The sequence below is a fragment of the Acipenser ruthenus genome, chromosome 1 (genome assembly GCF_902713425.1).
Source record: "Acipenser ruthenus chromosome 1, fAciRut3.2 maternal haplotype, whole genome shotgun sequence".
NCBI lineage: Eukaryota > Metazoa > Chordata > Actinopteri > Acipenseriformes > Acipenseridae > Acipenser > Acipenser ruthenus.
Genome location: NC_081189.1, coordinates 23,650,695 through 23,661,718, shown reverse-complemented (window position 1 = coordinate 23,661,718; position 11,024 = coordinate 23,650,695).

Below are 11,024 nucleotides of genomic sequence, written 5' to 3'. Positions count from 1 at the left end.
TCCTTTGATAATTGGTATGTTAGTACAGTGCAATGTCAGTGTTTGCATATATATATATATATATATATATATATATATATATATATATATATATATATATATATATATATATATATATTATAAATCACACGGAAAAAATCAACCAATCACAGTGAAGTATTTCAGCACATCGTATGTGTACTGATGTCTCCTCGCGCATAGACCACTTCTAATTCCAAAGTAAAATAAACCACACATACCTGGTACCTTTCTTTAAAATATTATGAACTTCATACTACTTTCTGAAATTACAGAAATTGCAAACAGAAAAGCTGTTTTTAATAGCCAGTCTAACTCACGACACAACACCTGTATGCCTACCTGCATTATTCATGTACTGTGGCGGTTGATTTTGGACTGAACCATTTCAAGATTGGGGGAAGGGGAGATCAAGAGATGAGACAAGACGAGGTGTATCAGGTCCAAACGGCAATTACTTTATTTGACAGCTGTACAGCAAGTCACAGTAGTTACACACTGCTGTCCATTGCTTTCCCACTGCTACCCCGAGGAACTTGCAGGCTCCCTTAAGTAGCCCTCACATACCCCCCCAGCCCTTTAGTCCAGGTGCACGCCGAATCCGTCCCCTGAATCCCTTGGATCTCTTAATGAGGAGTCACAACTGGTGGGAGCTCAATGCGCGCGTAATACCCTCCCTGAGGCCAATCACGGTAATAAGAACAATTTGATATTACACAGGTTGAATTGTAAACACCCCAGTCCAGCTATGAATCTAACAACTGGAACCAGTTATATATAGCCTCTGTGCTCTTCAATTGTTTTCTGTCATTGGAGACTACAGCGACACCATAAGGGGTTGATGTGCAGACATGTGCCTCGAGATTTTTGATGGCTGTCTATGGCCCTGCATCGCCAGAGGCAACCGCTAAAAAAAAAAGGTGCCTATAATGTTAAACTAACTGTTTTATAACTTATTAATGCATTTCCTTTTTTATATCGGTATTGCTTTATATTGAAATTTTAACATGTTCACTGAGTTTAAGAATGTAATGTTAAAATATATGTTCTGTTTCTGTGCTTATCTTGAAAGTCGTATTGGCTGTCCTCTATAAAGTGAATAACAATAGCTGTTGTCTCTGATTTTATACAGTAGTTCAAAGTAACATTGCAGTTAAAATGGAAGGCTCTTTTTTTTAATTCCTCCCACCACATTACCATTAAAGATTGTACAGTATGCATCGAGATTACTTATGACTTCAAGGTAATGTTGCATTTTACCCTCTGAAAATAGATTGTACTCTCTCAGTGTTAAAATTAGAGGGTAAGTTACTCCTAGACCCAAAACCTTATCTGGAGCGCTGCTTATAGGTGATGGCAATGGATATAATCATGCAAGTGCATGACTGGATATAATCATGCAAGTGAATGACTACATATAATCACTGAAAACGCTCTGCATTCCTCGACCTTTATGGTAATTTAAATGGTACTCATAAACAGATGTAAGTGGATTGCAATCCCTGTCCGCAGCCGTATTTTACAAACTGTTAACCGGCTTGCCCTTTTCTCCTTTTCTACCATCTCTCCTGAACAATGCAAAATCCTCATCTTGTTGCCATGACAAAAAATGGACGCAATCTAACAATTTTAATCCCTTTCAGACACTTTGCAAAGCTGCAGTGTGTGCTGTTCATTTCCTTCTGCACAGTGCCATCTAGTGGTTAATATGAGCTACTGCTACATATGGCTGTGTAGTTCAGCTTGAATCACAAAGGCACCTGAAACAGCTAAAAATGTTGGTGTTTGTGTAACATAATAGAAAAATATTACTGAACCACTTTGTTTAGTGTGTGTTAAACCTCCTGTAATGAAGCTTATCAAGAACCATATCCAAGCATGACGTACATTATCTGCACAATTCTGTAATCACAGATGACAGCGGCTGGGATCAAATCTGATGCAGTCGTGATTAGTTATATTAAAATAAATGATTATTTCCCGGAGAACTAATCACTTCCCTGTCATAGTTAAAAGAGAACCAATTATAAAGTAGAGTTGAGATCAACTGTCAATAGCTTTTTTCAAGTGTACAAAATTGAGAATAACACAGCCCAGTATATACAGAAATGATTATCATTAAAATAGTTTTGCTTTATTATTATCATTATTTGTTTATTTAGCAGATGCCTGTATCCAAGGCGACTTACAGAGGATTTATTAATCCTGCCTGTGGTTCACTTGGGGGTTCAAAATAACTATTATGCCGATTTTGGATTTATATTTTTGGTATTGGAAATACTTCTGGAAACACCCTTAATATAAGGTAAGCGTATTGTTTATTCACTGCATTCTCATTGTGATGGATTTCAGACCATCTACAGGCCTTGAGTTGTTTGCTAATGGCTGTTGATTGTGGAACTAATTCCAGAAGTAAAGTTAAGTTTGAAGTAGGCTGCATTACCATTGTTTTGCCTTAGTTGTCTTGGCTTAGGCAGTGAATTAACAGTTCTGCTGCCACCTACTGTGCATTTCAAATACTACACTGTACCTCTAAACATTTAGTACAATACCTTGTTACTGAAGGAGCACCAGAGGTTCAACTATATGACCCACTGACCTGGAAACAAGAGGAACCTTGTTAATTAATATAGTATGCAAATAATTGTATGGCTATGAGTATGAACTCAAATAAATGAGGGAAATATGTAACATCCTAAAATATATATTGTGGTGATTATTATAATAATTTTAAAAAAATGAGCCGGGAAGTAAATAGTAATGAGATAAACATTTACAATATAGTCATTTCATAGTCAGAAACAGATCTATTTATTCATCCTACAATAAATTGTGTTGCATTCTTACACAAACCTTCATTCAATAACAATAAACAACACTAACCCTAACCCTAACCCTAACTGTATCTAACCCTAGCCCTAACCCTAACTGTATCTAACCCTAGCCGTAACCCTAACTGTATCTAACCCTAGCCGTAACCCTAACTGTATCTAACCCTAGCCCTAACTCTAACTCTAACCCTAAATCTAATTCTAACCCTGAATGTATCTCTAATCCTAAATCTAAACTAACCTAAACCTACCCACCCCCTTCTCTCACCTAACCCTAAATCTAATCCTAACCATAACGGTATGTCTAACCCTAAACCTAACCTTACAATCCCCAACCAGTGTACACTATCTGACTAATAAAATGCCATTTTTATATAGCTTGAAATATTCACATGCCTTCCTGCAAAAGAACTGTAGCTGCCAGAGATGTCATCTTTGTCAGAGTAAGCACGTTTCCTTTCCAGACCAGCCCACGAAAGAGTACAGAACAAGTCAACAGAGTGTCAGACAGCTCTGGTTATTTTTCTAATATGTTTGAAACTTTTCTTGGGCCAATCAAGTTCCTTTCTAAAGCAATGTAGTTAGCAATATCCATGTATATCATGGGCCATCGTTTGAATGGTACATGGTACAGAAAGAAAGCACCACACTATTAAATTAAAATACAATGAATTGTTAAATGGCGGGAAAAATATGTTTTTATGTGTATTCCCTTTGTTTGAAAATACAAGCAAACTTCATTTACATACATAATAATATGTCTAAAAATCAGTTTCTTATACAGTACACCATACCAAAAAAAAATAAAAAATACAGCTAGATTGGGAAACTACTCGGTTTCATTGTGAAATCTGATTAGAAAACGCAACATATTTTTCGCAATGTATTTGTAGTTGCTAAAACATACCCTCTATGAGTCCTAGAAAAATAAAATCCAGTTTGACACAAATATGTAACTTGCAGTATAAATAATGTATGTGCTGGACGACTTAATTTACCTTACACGACTTGAGCTGGTGTATCTCAGAAGTTTCAGTCTGAATTTCCGCACTGCTTTTCATCAGTTGGAATTCTCTTAGATCTAAGTGCCTTTGATACTGATCGTCAACGGCTAATTTGAAAGGTAAGAACTTGAACTAATTAGCTGTATTTTCTGTATTTATTAAATTTTATTTATTATTATTTAAATTTTATTTACAAAACTGCCTCTTTAGTCATAGTCGCGCTCCCTTTCCTGACTCTCCGCGCTCCCTTGCGCACCACTGCTGTAGACCACTATTGAATAATCTTGAAAACACTGTGGGACTGTCAGGCCTTGTCCGATCATGGCTCAAACCTGATATTTCTGAAAGATTTCAGTTTGTCTGTATTTGGGAGGTATCTGATAGGTCTGAAGTTAACTGTGGCATTCCAAAAAACTCTATTCTAGGTCATTTGTTATTTTCATTATATATGCTATCGTTAGGTGATATTATCCGCACACACGAGTGAACTTCCATCGCGATGTGTGGAGGATACCCAGCTATATCTGTCCCTAAAGCCAGTAAATACTTCTGCTGGGGAGTTACTTGCTGCTTGTCTTGTCAAGTGTTGGATGCCTCAGAATTATTTAATGCTAAATTCAGATAAACAGGTTATGCTAGTGGGCTCTCAGAACCAACTAAAAATGTGGGATTACATTACATAATTTGGGGATCATCTTTGATCCAGACTTATCAATTGAGACTTCTGTTAGGGAAGTTACAAAAGTATATTTTTACCTTTTGAGAAATATAACCAAACTTAGACCAATTGGAGACTAATGCATGCCTTTGTTTCATGTAGAATTGATTATTGTAATGCACTTCTCTCTGGTAACCCAAAAGGTGTGGTGTCTCGCTTACAGCTCGTTCAGAATACCTCCGCTAGAATTCTGACTAAAACCAGGAAAAGTGAACATATTAAATACCCTTGTTTTAGTCTTGTTTAGCCTCCTTACACTGGTCAACAAAATCACCACGGGAGGACTGGCTTTTTCATGCAGAGCCCCTAAATTATGGAATGCCGTCCTTTCTTTCGTCAGGGAAGCTGGGGGTGGTGGGGTTGACACAGAAATATAAAATAATGTTTTTACTGCCTTGTAAATCCATGAGCCAATTAAGTTACAGATTATGGTCCTCTTGCGAGCCATAGAAAGAAAAAGACTATTTTCAAATTTTGAACCTGTACTCAAATTCTGCAATCGCTGCATACTTGTGTACTATATGGATTCAGTAAACCAGTCAGCATTTATTATGTATGCTTTTGGGGGGGGGGGGGGCGGGGTGTTGTAAAAGAGCACGCTGTGTACGCTTGCAGTAATTAATGATCATTTTGTTTACTGAATACAACTAAAATGCAACGATGCGCTGATTACGCAAAGAGGAGAATTATTTAAACAACGTAGATTCAATGTAATAAATACGTAAAATACTGCTTTGGCCTTTATTATAACACAGTCTTTGTTAAAACATTATTAAATCCTTGGCTCCCAAGAGTGATGGCTGATTAAGTTCACTATAAAAGTAAAATAAGTGTTGTGTTGTCTGCAATGCATCCAGGCAATGGAATACATGTCTGTTACTGCACTACCGTACATTGATTTATATTGCAGATGAACGCAATTTGAAGTGTAGATGCTGATCGTGGAAAAATCATGTTCTTAGTATTGCAAGGCAACTATTAGTATTTTAGCAAAAGTCAGTAGAAATGTCAGTTGAACAAACAACATAAGTTCCTACTGTTTTCTTATGACTCAAAAGTGGCATCCTCTGTCTGGGTTTCAAACACACTGAACAAGTTAGGAGCTTGGCACAAAATCAAGTATAATTTCACATGCGGTTTACAGGGCTATAAAACAAAGAGCTTATTAAATTAGCTAACCTCACTAACATTATCATTCTGCTCTTCACATAGCTTTATTGGGATCTGCCTGGATCCATTCCTGAAGTTTGATCTGCATATTTTAACCAGCTCAAAAAAAATAGCTCAAAAACTGGGTTTTCTTTTTCAACAGTAAAAAAAAACTTTACACTTCAAAGTAGAAATCGTGTTATAAAGAGCTGTATTTTTCCTTTGTTTGATTATGGTGATACTTTATTTTACAAATTGGATCGAATAATTAAGCAGTCAGCCAGATTTGTATTAGAAGGCCTCCCTCAAACCCATCACTGCCAGTTACTGGCTTATTTAAATTGGATGTCACTTAATTGTAGAAGGCAATTACACTGGAGACTTTTTGTGTGTAAAACTGTAATAGTTTTGCTGCCGGGTTACCTAGGTTTGTTGCTACAGGTAAATATACCCAAGTATAGTTTACAATCTAGTCATGCACTTCTTTATCAAGTGCCTTGGAGAAGGTCCTGGGCTGGCCGATCAGCATTTAGCTACAGAGCCACTATGGCATGGAATAGTCTGGACAAGAGTATCCAGGATATGATTGCGCACCAGATAAATAACCCAAATGTATCAGCTAAACAAAGAATAATGACTAAGATTACATTCATTTTACTGAGTCGATTCCAAGAATTATCAAAGTGTAAATGTTTCTGATCCCAGATTGAATGCATGAGTCTTTTGGAGTGATGTTATTTTCAGGGATGTGAAATTACTGCTGTCTGTTTCTGCTCATCTTGCCAGGACACTCTTGTAAAAGAGACCTCGGTCTCAATGTTTAGTTTTTTTGTCCTGGTAAAAGAATAAATAAATAAATAAATAAATAAATAAATAAATAAATAAATAAAGTCCAAAGAAGCAAGATTTAGATTTCAAATCTTATAAAAGTATAGTGAAATCGGTTGGTTTCAGGAGATGGTGAGTAATGGTAATAATGTCATACAGTATATTGGTTTCTAAAGATGGTTGGTAAACTCATCTCCTCATACAAACCATAAGGAGAACAAAATAAAAAAGTTCATAAGGAACTTTTTACTTTGAATTCAGTAGATTTGCAGATGTAGTAAAACCACATCCTAGATAGGTGTCATATTTAATAACCGTGACATCTCTTAGCAATCACCATATGGCAGAGTGGTTAGCATGAGTCGGACAGTGGGAAAAGGCTCTGGCTGGATGTACACTGACTGTTCATAAATAAACTGAAGCTCATTGCCAACAAACTCAGCCTTTCATCTGCAAAAAACACAGTCACGAGCAAATTATTATTATTATTATTATTATTATTATTATTATTATTATTATTATTATTATTATTATTATTATTATTATTATTATTTCTAAGCAGATGCCCTTATCCAGGGCTACTTACAGTTTTTACAAAATATCACAATACAAAGTATCACCTTACAAAATATCACAGTGCAGAAAATCACATCACAGAATATCACATTACAGTTAAGAGCAGTTATAAAGTACAATACAATCAAGTAGAAAATAAGAGCAAAGTAAAGACTACAATAAATAATTACATTTAAGAGTGGGTTCAACTAAGAGCAGTTAATATTAAAAATATTTGCTTATACGAGTGAAGTCTATTAAGAGCACATAGTAAGTATGATAAATGGATAAGAACAATTTCAAATAAGAGCAGTTGCCGAAAATGTAAATATGGATATCTAAGAGTGAAATCATGTACAAGATACAGTGAATATTTATAATTAAGAGCAGTAGTAGAATATGGCAAGGTGTGGAGCAGTTCAGTATGAGTACAAGCTGATGCAAGTACTGGTACAGTTGGGTGCCATATCGTCCAGTATAGTCGAGAATTGTGAGGTTTACAGATGCTGGAAGGTGGTCAGGGACTGAGCAGTCCTGATATCTGTGGGTAAGTCGTTCCACCACAGAGGTTCAAGGGAGGAGAAGAAGCGGGATCTGGAAGCAGGGGAGCGGAGGTGGGGTACAGCTAATCTGCCGGTGCTATGTAGCTAAGGAAGAAGCGACAGGAGCGTGCCAGGGTAGAGATGTGCTGATAGTCGGAGAAGGAGGGGTCGAGGGTGACACCGAGGTTCTTGGTGGATGAGGAGAGAGAGAGGGTGATGGATTCAAGAGGAATAGAGTTAGAGAGATCAGTGGTGGGGGAGGAAGACGAGGAAGAAAATGAGATCTGACAGCAGTGACTTTCACCACGTAGGATTCTTAGACAAAGGAAAGCCTGTGTACTAAGCATCCTAACAAATGGAAGTTCCCACGTCATCTCTTAATGGAAAAGCAAGCACTGCCACCTGTTCAGGCAGACCATATGCTTGCTTTCCAGAAAAGTCTGCCTTTCCTCGGGTAAAGCATTGTTTCTAAGGTTGATTTTAGTTTTTCTTTTGTTACTACAATGAGAACCAAACTAACCTTAAGAATGGTATTAGAAATGTTAACCCTGATTTCATATGAACATACATCATATTCCAAGCTAAATGTCATTACTTTATATGGAGAAAATGTATGTTTGTATGTTTTAGACAGAATTGGGTTTCAGTTGGAACCATAATTTTGAATCCATAGGTAATTGAAAGCCAAATTAAAGTCCTTAGTGTATTTGGGCTACTTTGGCCTGAGGTACAGAACTTACCTCACACCCTTCTCTTGAGAATATCATGTCCTCCAGGTGTGCTAATTCACATTAATGTCGCTGCTGAATCCTGAGTTTAAATCCCTACCATTCCCCACTACACAATGAGGAGTACATGTGACGGAAGCATCTGCTTAATGACATCCCTAGTGGCAGACTGTTTAGTCTCGCAAACTCCTTTCTTAAAGCTATTGGATGAAAAGAAGATGTATTAACCAACTAAAAATGGGGGGCTTGCCTAAAGCTGGCATCCTTCCACAGCAATGTCCAGTCGATGGTAGGGATTCAACTTGACTGTCTGGCAGGCTTTATCTTCTAAGACTAGAGTTCCTCTCTTCAACTGCTGCATAACAAATCACTCAAAATTAATCCCCTTTCCCTTTTCTTTGTCATGTGACATATGGGGATTTTCTGTATTTAAATTTGGTTTTATGTTTCTTTTCCCAGGGAGGGAAGCCAAATGATCATTTAGTTATCTTAAAATGCAACTTAAGATATCTTAAAATATTTAAAGATATCTGTAAAACATTTTGAGATATCTCAAATTGAATTACAGATATGTTGAAAGCCTCTTGAGATATCTGCATTGTGCAGTTTTTAAGATATCTAAAATTCATGACAATTTGGCATACCATGCTAGCAAAATCCACATGATTTACAGATATCTACATATTCATTTAATACTGTATATATTTGTAAATCAATTGGTGATATCTTTATTTCATTTTAAAATTCTCTAAATGATTTACAAAGAGCTTTAAATGAATTAGAGATATCTTATGTATCCATCTATTTTAAGATTTCAAGACATCTCCATATCTATTTCTGTTATCTGGAAATGATTTATAGATACCTTACAATATTTAAAGATATCTATAAATGAATTTGAGATATCACTGAATGATAATTTGGCTTGCCATACTTCTCTGGTGTAACTTTAAGGAAATGTAACTTTTTCTGGCAACCTTTAAAGTCTACAACTAAAACAAGAGTTGTACAATCTTTTTTGTTTTTGTTTTACAGGGTCCTATATTTGTTCAATTCGGCTTGAAAATTGATACATTCACCTGCATGCTGGCTGTTCAAGGAACCACCTAAAATAGTCTTTAGTGACAGGTGGCCATTACATACAGGTACATATATGTATGCATACAAAGGTTTATAAGAGTTGCTTTTAATGCATGTTGACTGTACTGTATTTGAAAATCTGCATTGGTTTCCAGTGTACATAAAAGGCAGTGCTGGCAGACTCAACCCACTACATTAGACATTATTTTACAGCTTGGCTAGAGTAATAACATAGTGTATTGTAATCTGCTAAGTTTTAAAGTAAATAAATACATTAATATGACAATTATTCAGTATGTGAAGGGCAAATAAATACTTTAAAGACTTTAACAGTGTTTTATTTTTTTAAAGACAGATTTAAAGGTATCTGGCTGTAGCTTTGGTAGTCAAATTCTTCCAAGCTTGTAAAAAGGTTGTAGACTGCAGCACTGGCTATAAAAGGAAATGCCTAAACTAAGTGTGCTTGGTTACTATATGACTTCCCTCCAAAGACAAGGTAGAAGCACAGTGGATACCTTATAAAGACTTGATTTATGTCTCATTACAATGTATCTGATTCAGTAAAGGTATTCTTGTATAATAAACATCGACAGATTCCCAAGGCGCTAAGCAATACATATAGGGGTATAATTTCAAATTGTTTTATACAGTTTAATAAACTGCTATTTTTTGAAAGAAGAAAAATACCTGTTAATTTCACAAAAAATGAAACAACCATGTACTATCATTCAAATGTCTCTTGACAAGTGGCTTGTCTGATGTGCAGTACAATCACCAGCATTGCTAATGTGCTGTTCACAGGACTGTAAAGAAAATAACCCTCATGAAATACAGCATGCATAGCACAGCAATTGAAATAGTTTCTAAATGACTGTAATTCTAGGTAATTTCATGCCACCATATATATGGCAAAAGCCAAAAAAAAACAAACCAAAAAAAAGCAGCACACTCAATGAGGACGAGGTTTTTGTCTCTATTTGCCAAGACAAATATTTGATTTAATTTCCATGATTTTTTATACTGCAAAAGAAAAGGCATTGAAACTATCTAAAAGCTAATACTTATTAGGGTGAATAAGTGCTTAAGAGTTTCATCAAGTGTCATCAAGATATCTGTCACTCACAGCGCGAAAACAACGGTTAATGAAATGGATCTTAATTGTATTATGATCACGGGCAGTTTAATTGAATTGCCAAACTGATTTGACACAATCTAGTGTTTTAACAATATACCCCCAGCTTTTCTGTTCTGTGAAGCCCTCATTCTGTCAGATATTGTACAGCACGATTTGATATATGTTTAAGTACTGTTATAATGTTAAAATCAAATTAAATGTGAGTAAGTGTTATCTGGAAATTAATATCAGCCATATCATCTTGAATAATACATGCCACTGTGAATCAATTGTAATGATCAGTGCTGCATCATGGGTTGATCTACAAAGTATGCCTTGTAATACAATAACCAGATATACTACAGGTTTTGTGAACCCGGCTCTAATGTAATACTTCTCATTTAGAGAGATGTGATCCGTTGTGCCCAGCCAGGTACACAGAAATACCACACACCTT